This window comes from Lactuca serriola, chromosome 9, assembly GCF_051521515.1.
Source record: "Lactuca serriola cultivar US96UC23 chromosome 9, Lser_US96UC23_V15, whole genome shotgun sequence".
In the NCBI taxonomy this organism is placed as follows: Eukaryota; Viridiplantae; Streptophyta; class Magnoliopsida; order Asterales; family Asteraceae; genus Lactuca; species Lactuca serriola.
This window is the reverse complement of record NC_136416.1, coordinates 93,950,785-93,966,761: the sequence shown is the minus strand read 5'-3', so window position 1 is coordinate 93,966,761 and position 15,977 is coordinate 93,950,785.

Below are 15,977 nucleotides of genomic sequence, written 5' to 3'. Positions count from 1 at the left end.
AACCCCCTGCATCTCGCAAATTTAAAGTTTAATTCTTCCAACCCTTCAAATAATTGACAAGCCCATTCCATGCATCACCTCCATAGCCATCAAGCCCAAAATCTTCATTTTCCTCCAAGTCAAAATGCTTCCAAAAGATCCCGCACATTCCTACTCTGCTAGTCTCCTTAAAAATCTGCAATTAAGCTCACAAAACTCTAAAGTACCTGAAAGTGGTCGTAAAAATAACAAAAAGGAAAATATGCATGGAAATTAACTAAAATGCGAATTAAATGTGCTAAAATAAACTATAAAAAGAAGTAAATAAAACAAACTATCACCACCCTATGGAGAAGATCCTCATTGGTGACCCTCCACGTCTTCTCCTGCTCTTTTAGAACAAACTCGACTTTATCGACACGAACCCTGAGGTCGTTGGTGACGTGGGAAACCTGAGCGGAGACCTGGAAGAAACATAAACATCAACATGAAAAAGAACAAGTATGATAGATTAATATAAATAATGCCTATGCCCAAAATACATACAACTTGAGAAAATGAGAACAACTTCCCGAGAGCATCTTCGATGCTGAGGTTCTGAGCTGAAGTATACAACCTCACAAGTCTTTTGTTTTCGGGATCCTGAAGCCTTAACCGTAAGATCTATATGAGATATCTTGGGAAGAGGAATAATGACATCTTTTTCCTGCTTGACTTTAATTGAACCACTGGTCATATCATCTTTAAGATCTGTCAAACCAAAGCGGGCCTTGGACCGGGAGTCTTAGAACCTGCCAGAGATCCCTATCAAACCATGATCCTCTAAAAAGATATATCAGAGAAAATTAATATTACCAGTGGCTATAGAAGCAGTAGTGGAGGAACCCTCTTGAAGACTAGAATATTCAAGCTTGAACGACCTCTCAACTGCAGGAAGTGTGAGAAATTTGGAAATCTTGTCCTCAGAGTCACCAGCGGCAGGAATAAGCTCCTCAAACCTAAACGCTGCATCAAAACATAAAAAATAAGGGAAGTAAGTTTGAGGATCCTTAATATCTAGATTTATTTCCTACCCTTTTTAATCCATGTTTTTGGCAGGGAATCCCCCTCAGAAATCGAGTCGCGTCTCACGAAGAAATATTTTTATTTCCGAGCGCGATCATTTTGTTTAGATTTCATGTGACAACCGTCAATATTCAGTCAAGTCAAAGTCAACTAAAGTCAACAAGTCAAACCGGTCAACTCAATTTGCCATGAGTATTAGATTTTACGCTATGTAATTTCTAAACAACTCTCTATTCTATCGAAAAATCATAAATTGAAAAGTGCGTACATCTAGATCTCCTTAACCTAAAACTGTGGTACGTGGCGAGCCAAACCGATAAAACAATGTTGCATACTCATCGGGAGTATGCAAGATCCTTAAACAAGGCTTAACGGGGCTTACGGGCCCTGCATTGCAAAGCCGAACACTCAAAAAGGTCACCAATGAAACCTTTCTTAATCGTTTTCACTTTATCTCTCTCTATGAGAAATCTCTCCCAAATCTCTCTAAGTATGTGAAATCTCTCCCAAATATCTCTCTGTATGTGAAATCTCTCCAAGTATGTCAAATCTCTCCCAAATCTCTCTAAGTATGTGAAATCTCTCCCAAATATCTCTCTGTATGTGAAATCTCTCCAAGTATGTCAAATCTCTCCCAAATCTCTCTAAGTATGTGAAATCTCTCCCAAATATCTCTTTGTATGTGAAATCTCTCCAAGAATGTCAAACCTCTCCCAAATCTCTCTAAGTATGTGAAATCTCTCCTAAATATCTCTCTGTATGTGAAATCTCTCCCAAATCTCTCTGAGTATGTGGAATCTCTCTCAAATCTCTCTCGAAATCTCTCCCAACTTTCTATAATCACTCGGGGCATCCCGACCCTCGAATTTGGCGAAAACAGCCCAAAAACGGAAGTCTACGCGAAAAACGGACCTTAGGAACCGAAACCCCTCTTAGGAACCGAAACCCCTCTTAGGAACCGAACCCTCCTGATGAAGAAGGCTGCTGAACCGAACCGAAGGTACTGTTCACCAACCGAACCGAAGGTACTGTTCACTACTGTTCACTACAGTTCGTTCGGTTCTGACATTCTCGCCTCTTATCTCCAGACCGAGGACCGAAGCTTCCCTTCTGACCTTCGCTTCTGACTTCGGACCGAGCCTTCGGACGGACCCTCGCCCTTCGCCTCTCGCTTCTGGCTCGCGCCTTTCGTTTCCGACTCAGCATCAGCATGGACCGAGCCTCGGCCTAGGACCGAGAGGTCTCGCTGGGAACTCATTTTCTCCTGGTTTTCGCGTAGTTTTGCGTTTAAGGCCCGTTTTTAATTATTTTAACGCGGGGTTTTCACCCAAAATCATATTTTAACATAATAAACCCTAAATATTCACAATTTAATCATATTTTCATAAAAATCTTTATTTAAATAATAAAAGCAAGTGGGTAAAGTACAAAGAGGTGGAGTGTTGACTTTGCTTTACTTTATGACACAAGCAACCACTCCCACACCCACTCTATGACCAGCCACACCTCCCCACCTTACCTAGGTCACATCAATGTCCTTTCCACTCAATCATCACTCCTTCCCACGTTTTTGAGAGCTGAATATTCATCCTCTCTCCTCATTTCTCTCATTTTCTCTCTTTTCACCAAAAAGAGCAAACTCTTTTCTCTCTCATTTTCCCTCTCTAGAACTCGAGATTTGAGGGCTGATCTTGGGATTTTCCTCCACATTTGGTAAGAATAATCCATTCTCTTTATGATTATCTCAATTATTTCCACTCGAATCATGGATATCTTACACAAACTCTCTCATAATTATGTTAGATCTTCGAATCTTCAAGTGATTCTTCAAGTGTTCTTGGGTTGAACACTTCTCTTCTTCAACACTTACCTACTGAAATCACTTAAGGTGAGTTCATACCCCTACATTTTCATGTTTTCTCAAGTTTTTAGGGGGGGAATACAAGTTAAAACACCAAGAACATAACTAAAATTTTCTAACAGCCTTCATCAGAAAAGTTCAACCCCATTCACGGACTATTTTGGACAACTTAAACATTTTATTTTTCAAAACTGTTTTAGGTGCATGTAGCTCCACTTCTTAGCTTTAAAATGACTACTTTCACATCTCCATACGATTTTTCTACAATTTATGGTGATTTTTACAAAACTGCCTATCATTTCAAACATCAATCCGGACCAGTCTGTGATTATGGACTTTTTCACATAAGTAAGAAGTCATTAATAATTATAATAAAAATTATGAACAAACTAGACTCATTTTCCAAACTCTCAGAAGTTACAGAACTTGATTTGGACATTTTATGATTTTTCTACAATTTTTCCAATAACAGTTACAGAAAATGTTATTAACAGAAAAACACTATAAATTTCATTTCACCTTGTAACATGTTGAGCAAGGTATACATCGTTACGTGATTATGTGTAGTTGCAATATATGACAATTTTGTATTCTTATATAGACATACATCAGAAAACAAATGGATTTACACCTCCACAAGTATGGTAAATATATAAATGATATTACAAGGCTATATCCATTAAAATATAAACATTGGTAAATTATGACAAGTAAGGCTTATGCTCACTACCCACACAAATAATTGATAAAATATAATAGGTATAGTTTAGGGTTATTTATATAACAAACACATTATTAAAGGTTTTACACATACAAAAGAGTTATTGCCACTATGGACAATTATGATAAACTATAATAAGTATAGTTAAGCCATTATACCCCCACAAACGAACACGCTAGTTATAATCGGTATAGTTATGGTAAATATATATTACAAACAAAGTGATAAACTATAATAGGTATAGTTTATGTTTCATCTACCCTATGAACTTAATTACAAGAAAGGAATTCACCATCACCACCACTTTTGATAAGCTATAATATGCATAGTTCAGGTTCACTAATCACTATTACTCTCCGGTGAACTATGATATGTGTAGGTTATATTCATCATCACCATCACTTTTGATAAACTATAATATGCATAGTTCAGGTTCACTAATCACTATTACTCTCCGGTGAACTATGATATGTATAGGTTATATTCACCATCACCATCACTTTTGGTAAACTATAGTATGCATAGTTTAGGTTCACAGTCACTATTTCTATTCCGTGCACTACACCCGGATTGGTTCCGGTTATTGGGTTTAAGTCCGCATTCACTTTCGCATTGTTAGTTTTCAGCTATAATTTTTAAGTGTATATGATAGAGTTATATAGAATCTAGTCGTGATTGGCTTAGAATTGGTGGGCCCGCCTCATCTCCTGTTCCTTGTTTGGTTGTGGACCTAGGGCGGACCCATTATATTCGACGTTTTATCTAACCTAAATCTTATATAACTTATATACGCTGGATGATTATAGGGGAAATCTACGGGTCAATCTAGGATTCATCAACACATCATATAGGAATATTCTGTTTACACTTAACTAAGAAAATATTGGATTTTCTGGAGATAGAACTCTATCGATTTTAAAAAGGAAAACGGTTTCTACTCCAAACAAAACTCTTATGAACTCACCAACTTAATTGTTGACACTCTTTCAAAAATACTTGTATTCTTAGGAAATCAGTGAAACAGGAAAACTTCAGCGCTTTGAGGATGGGACGTTAAACCGTCAACAATTTATTTTTGTCATCATAATGTAATTGATTTTGAAACATGTAAACATATACTTTGGTGTAACTTTTTCAATTATATTTATGATGGTTGTATTTACTTTGAGCACTATTATACACGTTGTTGTGATACTGTACATGAAGTCCTCCACCCCTGGACGTTTCCGCCATCCTTGGTTTGGGGGTGTGACAGATTGGTATCAGAGCATTGTTTATAGTGAACTCAGTATATCGAACCACATAAGATATACAAACTATAAATACATTGGGACCGAAAGTCTCTGATTTAAAGTTTTCAAAGCAACTATACTTTTAGAAACAAATAATTTCTCGGTAAAAGTAGGAGCATGTGCACACACACTAGGGTCAGTATCACGGTGGGATGGGACAAAAGTGGTGATTGTTGAACAATACGAGTAGGCTTGGGGATGTATAGTCAGGTCTGGGAATGACATAGCCTGATCAACTATGTCTCACCCAGAAGTGATTAGCATATGCCCAGGAATGGTCGTAGGTGTTGCAACAAGTCTAAAAACTTACCAACACTACCACAATGAAATACCATAGGGGTATTTGGTGTTATTATAATTACTTATTTGAGAACTAAATAGATTTTTATCAATAGGTCAATAATTGCCTAGTGGATACATTAAAATTATATGTATCCAGGACGTCATAGACTTAAAATCTATGGATCTTTGCTTTACTTCCTGTTCTCGTTGGATTGGGGATTTAGAGTTAGGATCGCTTATTCGAAGGTCTATCCTGTCCCAAATACATATGACTAGTATGCACTAAACAATATATTGAAGTACATGATAAAGATCATCTTATAATTATCTAATTAGTACGTCTACTTAGCTATTTCTTATATCCCCCTTTCTCACGAAGATATCATGGCTGAATTCCATCCCCACGACGACCCGTACTACCCTAACCACGACAATACTGAATGGCTCGGAGAGGAGCCAGAGAATGATTACCGAATCCCTTTGGATGGTCACCAAGCTGAAGGCTTTGCTGATGGTCCTGACTCCGACCCTGAAGTGGAGAACCTACCCTGATGGCCCTTGTTCCGAATCCTAACCCTCGTTCGGTTGTTCAAGGCCCAACGCCTCCTTGGGTAGAATGCTTGGAAACCTGGAACGAAGAACACGACCATTACACTAATCTGAACATCACAATCTCTCATTCAAATTAGTTGATTAATACTTGTGTAGTTTTTGACCAAAACAAATAATAATAATAATAATAATAATAATAATAATAAGAGTAAATTACACGAATGGTCCCTATGGTTTGGGGTAATTTGCACGTTTGATTCATAACTTATTTTTTTTGAACTCAGAAGGTCCCTATAGTTTGTTTTTGTTGCGCGTTTGGTCCTTATCTTACCTAAAAAGTCTATTTTGCCCTTGATTTTTTAATTTATTTAAATAAGGTAGGATGGATAAGGTAAGGTAAGGTGAGGTGGAAATGAGGTTGGGCTGTGTTTATTTAAATAAATTAAAAAATCAAAGACAATATAGTATTTTTAGGTAAGACAGGGACCAAACATGCAAAAAAAAAAAAAAACAAACAGTATGAATCTTCCGAATTAAAAAAATAAGTTAGGGACCAAACATGCAAATTACCCTAAACCATAGGGACCATTCGTGTAATAATAATAATAATAATAATAATAATAATAATAATAATAATAATAATACATATTATTCAAAAGTTCTAGGAAGGTACACATTAAATAGATTAAGATACACATTTATATAAAAAATTCTTACAACTTGGTGGTTAAAGCTTATCCTAATTTAGTAGGAGACCTAGTTCCCAAGCCCCCATTCATCTCCCCTTAGGGGCTAAAAACGAACAAATTAACACAAATTTGAAGCATAAACGCACATAAATTTCAACTTTGGATAAAACTGACAAAATGTTGAAAATTAAGGGTTATTATGACATTAATCATATAAAGAGTAAATTACTGAAATCGTCCCTATGATTTGGTCAAAATTGCACGTTTGGTCCCTAACTTTTCTTTTGCACTCGGATCGTCCCTATGGTTTGATTTTGTTGCGTTTTTCGTCCCTTGCATACATAAAGTTATTGACCAAATGTGCAATTTTGATCAAACCATAGGGACGAAAAACGCAACAAAATCAAACCATAGGGACGATCCGAGTGCAAAATAAAAGTTAGAGACCAAACGTGCAATTTGAATCAAACCATAGGGACGATTTCAGTAATTTACTCTCATATAAAATAGCATGGATGATATTTTGTTCCTAAACTTTTTTTTTTGTTATTATATAGTACAAGTGTATAATACAATTTAGAATGTGGCCCTTCGATTGAAAGAAGAAACATAAGGTGATTGAAATGGGCACATTAAGGGAGGTGATGGTTGTGTTTTGTGCTTTTAAAGGGAATTTTCCTTTGTGTTTACTCGAATCCCATATGCTTGCATACTTGTGGATTAATATATAAGAGAGTGTACCCATAAATAGAAGAAGCCAAGATCCCTAAGTGGATCCACGGTCACCCAAACCTCGCGGCGGTAGTGTCTTGATCCGGTATAAATGCCATGAAAAAGAGGGCAAATGTTTTTGCCTTTTTGGAATCACTAATGGATGCTGAGTATTGATGGTTTAAAAAATAAATCAAACTAATTACATTTATTAATTTTTCAGGATTTAATAAAGATTTATAAATTTTCAAAATAAACATGATTTTCACAAATGGGTACTGGCCAATTGCGAAAAAAAATCGTTTGTGGTCAAAAAATATTCAAATCCGCTGCAAATAGGCATGATGTGGTAATCTGTTTATGGTAAAAAAAAATCATTTTTTCATTTTTAACAATATATTTTTGAATATATGGGGAATTTCCTCTTAAGAAAATGGAAGAAGACATCGTCGTCTACCTGAAACGACAAGTCTTGATGTTTTTTATAAGGTTTTTTTTTATATTTAAACTATTTAGTATATATATATATATATATATATATATATATATATATATATATATATATATATATATATATATATATATATATTAGTTTATAAGCCGTGGAAACCATAGTTATAAAAGTAATTAATTTTTCATAATAAAAACTCATAATTATTAATTAATTATTTTAAATAAATTGTTAATTAAAATAGTTATATAAATTATAATCGTTGATTCAAATAAATACGTGAAATTATATCACCTTATAATTTATATTAATTTTATTTTATTTTTATTTTAATGTTATTAATTTAATATAATTAGAGTAGGAAATTTAAAATTTAAAATAAAAAATCAATAGGTTGATGAGGAGGCCTAATAGGATGACATATGGTAAAAAAACTACTCTTTTATTATATATATATATATATATATATATATATATATATATATATATATATATATATATATATATATATATATATATATATAAAACCAACACATTTTTCAGACAAATCTTTGTTTGGTGCAGGTGCCATCGACGTAAATCTTAAATCTGTTTCAGAAAATATACATTTTCGTACATGAGAGTTAAAGGTTTCCATAAATCACATCTGCGGAAGTGTCAAATTCTAACGTCCTAAATTTAAACCAAAATTTTCATTTTTAAATAAAAGTTATACAAACCTCGTCCTAAAAAAGAGTAAAAAACAACCATATGTTTTAGTTTAACAAATCATAATAAAAAAAACTAGAGTAATAAGATAGTGAAATCAAGCGGAAGTCTCTAAAACAAGTTCATAGATGCAATACAATCAGACTATGTCTTTCTCTTTGCTGCGAGAACAACTTGAAACATTTAAACTTAAACGAGTAAGCACAAAGCTTTGTGATTTCTTGAAAATACCACATACTCATGTGAATGATATGATCCTACCATAGTCTTATACTTATTTTCATTGTTGTAGTCTCCCTGCAGTCTTTCTTGCTATAGTTGTTGGGTTTTATTTCAAAAATAGTTTCATAAATTAGTAAAATGGAAAAATGAAAACTTCAAGATTTCGAAAATAACATAACAAATTATACCCACCAAGGATCATATTTCAAGTTGTAGAAAGATTAAATCACCAACCAAAGAAGGGATGAAGAAGTAACAACCTTTATAGTTCTTTGGGTCCTCTTGAGAGGCGTGGAAGTTAATGGTGAATGTGGAACTTTTGAGAGGCCAACAATGTGTTGCTTCTTCATAAGACATATGTTAAACCGAGAGAGTGCATAAAAAGAACGTCCAAATCTGACTTCGTATGGGGAAGTTATGAATTTTCTAAGATTTGACATAACAGTGTGCAGCCCGAAATATGAATTATAGATCGAACGATTTTTAGCCGACACAACCTAAACGAGAATCGGAGATCTCGTCAATAGTAGTTCAACAGTAAAAAGAAAATGTCAAATAATGGTAATGAGAATGGATTATTTGTCTACAAAATTTTAACAAAATTCATTTAGTATTTTTAATATTTAAGATCTTTAATAATTAATACCCTTTTAGTTTCCAAAAACATTAATTATCAAAGTCTAGAATCCAAATTGCAAAAAATAAATGGTTAGGTGACTTTTATGTCATTTATTTGAATCCAACCCAATAGATATTGATTATCAATTATATCTTACTATATAATTCCTAGATTTATGGGATCACTAAAAGCAAATTTAATTAGACATGTTTGATCTCATCTATGCCTCAGAACTCTCTTGCTTAAGTAACCTTTATTACAAAATATTTTTGATCAAATCATCAAATTTGAAGAACATGTTTAATCGGCCTATAAGTTGGTTATAGAAATCGCAAATACACCCCGACCATCAAAAGATAACACTAAGCGATTAGGTGACCATTAACCCACTAGTGCATACAAGAGATGTGCGAGTATTCTTCAAAATAGATTGCATACATTTGAGGTTTAAGAGGGTCTTTTATATGTTTGGTAATTCTAGTTTTAAAAAAATATATGATGTCATGGTTATTACATGCAAATGATAAGTGTGACAACCCGAAATCTTCATTCGGTAAAACCCTAAAGTCAATAATTTCAAATTATAAGTCAAGTTCACTTTTATTTGTTTTTAGAAAATTTAAAGTTCGTTTGATTATTTTAATAATTAATCTTTAAATGATTGGGTGAAAGGATGTGCCGTCTCAAGTCTTGAAATTTCAAAATCGCGAATACCACGTAGCTTAGAAGTTCACAACCAAACTTTTTATGTTTGGGCCTTAATTTGCCCCAAAAACCATAAACTCATGCTTAAGCATGAGTTTACTCCCCAAAACACTTCATTTCTCATTTGTAAACTCAAGAGTAAACTCCAAAACTCTCTCAAATATCATCCAAGTTTTTGTTCAATATCTTCAATCTAGTAAGTGTTTCTAGCCCTTTCAAGTTAGTATATCACTTAATCTAGTGATTGTACATCTTTTCATCCATCCATTTATGTGTTTTGACTAGATTTTCAAAACACCAAGAACACACACTAGTGTTCTTGGGCCCTTAGCACCTTTTCGAGCTTCTAACTAGTAAGTACTCTCATCCTAGTGTATTGTAAGGCTTATTATACATCATTACATCAAGGAGATGTCCCAAGAACACCAAGAACAAGGTGTTCACGGTTTTGGGAGGCTCCCGAAACCGTAAACACCAAGTAAGGTGCCAAAGGGTGCCTAGATGCTTCACAATGCCTTAGGGATTTGTCTAGATCCTTCCTTGATGAGTTTATCACACAAAAAGCACAAGAATCACTCATTTATATGTGTTTACGGTTTGGGGATCTCCCAAAACTGTAAACACCCCAAAGAGTGTATAAATGTCCCATACTCCTTCCTTTTGCCTAGAATCTAACCTAGGCTATTACCTTGAAGTGTTTAGGACTTGAAAACATCATAAAACCATGTTCCATAAGAGTTTACGGTAGTAAAATCATGGAGAAATGGTCCATGGCCCGTAAACTCCATTTAGGAGTGTATTGATGCCACAAAACACTTCCTAAGGCTTAAACACGAAGTAGGAATGCTTGGATTAACTTAGAAGGCTTCAAACAAAAAATGGTCACAAAGAGGGTGAGCTTACGACCGTAAAACCAAGGGTTTACGACCGTAAACCCTTTTGGTTAAGACCACAAAATCGTAAACTCCCTAATGGAGTTTTCCTTGAACCCCAAACATACTAGCCTTTCCCTACAACACTTAGATGCAATCCTTGAGACTTATAACACTTGTATAAGGTGTTTAGCATGTCCTAGGGTGTCTTGACTTTGTTTATTAATTGTTTAAAGACTAATTGGATACATATATTTAATATTATATGTTCCTTTTCCCCATTGGGATGTGGTCTGGTAAGGTATCGGGTATCCGTCCAAAGGTCGTTTAAATATTAGTTGTGTATCATGTGTACCAGTGTACATATATAGTCATAAAGGTTCTTCCAGTCAGTTCAATACCCTTGGGTAGCAAGAGTATACTTCCATGTTCATACGTACCAGTTATATTACTAGTAAGCTACCATATGGGTAGTTTAAGAAGATACTAATATGTTACTAGAATGTGGAATCATACCACGAGTCAGTTTAAGAGAGAACACACATTACAGCTAGTACACACAATACATTACTATACATGCTAGATAGAGAGAGAACACACGTTACAGCTAGCACACACAGAACATTACAATCACTACTATACTATTACATGATTACATTTACATGATTACGTTTACATGATTACGTTTAGATGATTACGCTTACATGAGTACGTTTACATAAATACGTTTACATGAGTGCGTTTACATATACAATAATAGGACAGACATCACTAGGTGCTATAGCATGGAACGATTTCAGGATCTAACTATACCAATGAATCACAACGCATTGTGATAGTTATATTGGGTATACGTGATCATAGTAATGTGGATGTTCACGGCTTGCAAATATGCAGGGGTTGTGTTTGGGTCCCAAAATCTCTTTAACAGGGGAGCGTCTAGCCTGGGATCTAGCCATCACATTATGCCTTATCCCTCAAATAAGGCAATATTAGTACAAAAGTAGTCACTTATTACAAAGACTACAGTACTTACGAGATTACAATAGGTTAAAGGTAGTTAGTACGGTTGTAATTTCGATACTACACCATAGTACTATTTCATTTTCCCATTACATTCACTTCGTGAACATTCACAAGATGCACGGAAATGTAGAAGCTATATTTTGGATAATGATAGTCGGATTTGTGAAAATACACACTCTTACAAGAGACACACATACAAATACTAGATGCCTTGGTAGAAGGATACTTTTAGTAGGAAACATATGGTTTTCTAGGATGTTCAAAACGTTTTTCCAATACTTAAAGTTCATATACATACAAATACTTACATTTCATATATATACAAATACTTACATACAAATTAAGACACTAAAATACTTATGATCTCACCAACTTTAAAGTTAATACTCGCTTTCAAAATAACTTGTATCCTCAGGTCAACAGTAGACATGTACCGATGCAAGGTTTAGAGAAGATGGTGCTCGTTCAAGACTCATCTTTCATTTTTTATTTATACTTTAGTATTTATCATAATTTGACAGAACATACTTGTATTAAAATTATATTATTAATGCAATGGATGATGTTGTTGCTTGTTTACTACTTTTCATTGTTGTGATATTGTACATGACGTCCTCCGCCCCAGAACGTTTCCGCCGTTCCTGGTTTTGGGGTGTGACAATAAGCCATGGTAGCAGTTTTCAAAAGAAAATCACCTTTTAAAGGTTCTATATAAAAAGTTGGGTTTTTATATAATTTAACGCGATTCAATTTTAAAGTTATAACCAATATTAAGTTTGAGTTTGAGCGTATTTGAACCTTTTATATATATAATAAAACTTCCTTTTATTATTCATATATTTGGAGTTTGTATAAGTTACAAAAATCACCATTTTAAAACTTATAATCGAGTATTTCAAAAATTGCCATTATTAACGTTTTTATAAAACCAAATTTTATTTTAAAACCATAACTTGTTACATCTTATGTCCACATTATGAATTTTGAAAACAAAAATTTATGTGATGTTTATTTTTTCCAAAATTATTTTAGCATGTGAAAAAATAATTTATCAACCACACATAATAATTGCCTAAGATAAACAACACAAACATGCGTAAAATATATGTGCGTAAATATAACCAACTAATGATATTTTTGTGAGCCAACAGAAAAGATGTCAAGTTCATTCCTAAAGGGATGAAAAAATCTTATTGTAATGTTGTTGTAGAAGATCCCACTTAAGAAAACACTCATTGCTTGCAAAAGATTGAAAAAGCTTCATATAGACAATAAATCAACAACATGTAACACTTTTCAGAAAAGGCTATAGAAAAGGTTGCATTAGGTCCAACAGCTCCAAGGGAAGTTGCTAACAACAACATCTTGGCAACAGTTTACATAAAGGTGCCTTTGTCGCTACACACTTCATAACCTCGAAAATTGCCTTCTTGTCTTCAAAATTTGGCTCTAACTTCATTTCTTGTTATATTTTTGTACAAATAAATTATTTCTATAAACTAATCTATTACTTACAAAAATAAACTAAGAAAACTAATATATTTAATTTATTACATACCATATGAATAAATAATTTATTACAACCATGTTTATAACAAAACAACAAACATAGCAACACAAAGGTCATTGGCTAGTTTATGCACATCATACATATCAACATACACATAAAACAACATTTGTTTTCTAAGACAATTTTTAAGTGACAAAAAAATGCATGCAAGTTTTTGTCACAAAAAATAACAATTAAAAAATGTCAATGAAAATATGTATGGATTTATTTTTATACAAAAACAAGTTATCCATGTTATCCAAAAACTACGATTTCCAAAATAATAATAATAATAATAATAATAATAATAATAATAATAATAATAATAATAATAATAATAATAATAATAATCATCATCTAACCAAACTTGTAAGGTGGCTCTTGGTACCAATTGTTGGGTTTTATTTCAAAATAGTTTCATATATTAGTAAAATGGAAAACGAAAGACTTCAAGATTTTGAAAATAACATAACAAATTAAACCCACCAAGGATCATCTTGCAAGTTGTAGGAAGATTAAATCACCAAACAAAGAAGGGATGGAGAAGTAACAACCTTTGTAGTTCTTTGGGTCCTCTTGGGATGCTTGAAAGTTGATGGAGAATGTAGAACTTTTGAGACACCAACAATGACTCAACTTGATGTAGATGCTAGTCCATAAAATCTTAACTCTTAAGCTTGAAGTTCATAACGAATATGAACTTGAAGAGAGAAAAAGAAGAACAAGTAATCTTCATAACTTGAGCAAAGTGAGAAAGAACCCATGCACCAATGCATGTTACGATTGTGGACTAGAAAAGAAGAAAGCCAAATGTAAGAATCATAAAGTGTGTTCTTTACACAAAGGGTCTTAAACCTTTTAGAAAACGTATGCTCCTAAGACACGATGCCCCCCATGCTTGAAAGAGTGCCTTTACATTTGATTAAACTGATCAAAAGACCATATCACTTTTCTTCTCTCTAAATTTTGGCCATAAGTATAAAAAAGGAATACACAAGTTTTATATTTTATAAACCAAGTTTATAAAATATAAACTTTAACCTTTTAGTAAAAGACAAAAGCCCTTATAGTCCAAAATGTTGTACATGACTTAATAAATATGTAATGGTGTTGATTATGATGACATGTACGGAATAAGAAAAGATCTAGTAAATCATCATACAAATCATGAACACATTGAGTAAATAAGTATTTTAAGCTCTCATTAGTTGAATTAGAAAGAGTACAAAATGGGTTTGCTACTTTCTCTTTCTAAAACTAATGCTCTTCAAATGGTTCATTACATAATGGGAGTCACTCACTTCCCAATTATAGGAAAGACTCAACCCATTTACACATACAAGAGGGTAAGCCATAACACTCTACATCCAAGAGTTACTTTGCATCCTAACATTCTCCTCCTCAAATTTAGGATCAAATGTCTTGACTTCAATATCCAACGAGCTCGCACGATCAAGACTAAACTCCCCCTCGAAGTAACACTGGTCTTCAAATCCACAAATGAATACCAGAAGCTTCGAATACAAACTCTTCACACTCCCCCTTTTTATAATAAAAAAATGATTATAAAACCCATTAAGGGTGAGAAGCGCCCGAGGATTAATCTTCACATAAATCCCCCTTGATGTGTGCCAAAAATGAAACACCGAAAAACTTGCATGGAAAAACAATCATGAAAAAGTCTTGAAAAAATTTCCAATTTGTAAATTTTTTTGATTTTTGGGTGAGAGTTTCAAGAATTTCCAAAAATCGGGTAAAAATAATCACTTTCTGAATTTTGCAGGGACCCGTTGTTCCAAATCAGCTTAAGATACAAAATTCTACACCATTTGCGAAACTGGGCATAACGTGTAAATTCGCACCAACTACAGGGATTGAACTTGTAAAATCTTCAATTTCTCAGCTTTATTACCCCAATTTCGAAGTTGGGTACGTTTTGCCAAAGTTTCGAAATTGCAGGAGCTAAATGAGAAATTCTACCATTCTTCACAATTCGTTACGCCAATGTTGAAGTTGGACCTTTTCTGCCACTTCGACAAAAGTTCAGGGACCAAAATCAAAAATTTCATGTTCTTCTTCTTCACTTCGTTATTCAAGTAACGAAGGATAGAACATGCTTCACTTTTAGGTTGAAGAATTCATCAATGAAGAACAATTCTTTGCTAACGAAAATCAACTCATCCCGTCGATTTCCAAATCTTCGATCTCATAGCCTTCGAAACACAAGAATTAATTCTTCGCTTTTCATAACCATCTGTTCGTCACCGATATCAAAACAATCATTATCAAACCCATTCGATCCGAAACAACTGATTCACTTTCGTTTCTCTCTTTCGTTCGTGACTCCAATTCATCTAAGTTGACATCACAATGACTATCAACAATTCAATCATTAACTACTCAAAATCAACATCACGAATTCAAGCTTTCGAAATCCAAATCACCCATCGCTTTTTGTAACTAACCCAAATCAACATACTTTCCTTCCCTGTCGATACCCATCAACAAACCAACATCGACGATTCCTTACTATTCAATCATCAACAACACACTTTTTTTCTTAAAAATAAACCCATCGATTCCAAATACAATGAAATCAAAATCATCCAAGTCTTCATTACTTGATCAAACACACCCATCATCTTTACTTGACCATTGTATTCAAAATCGACT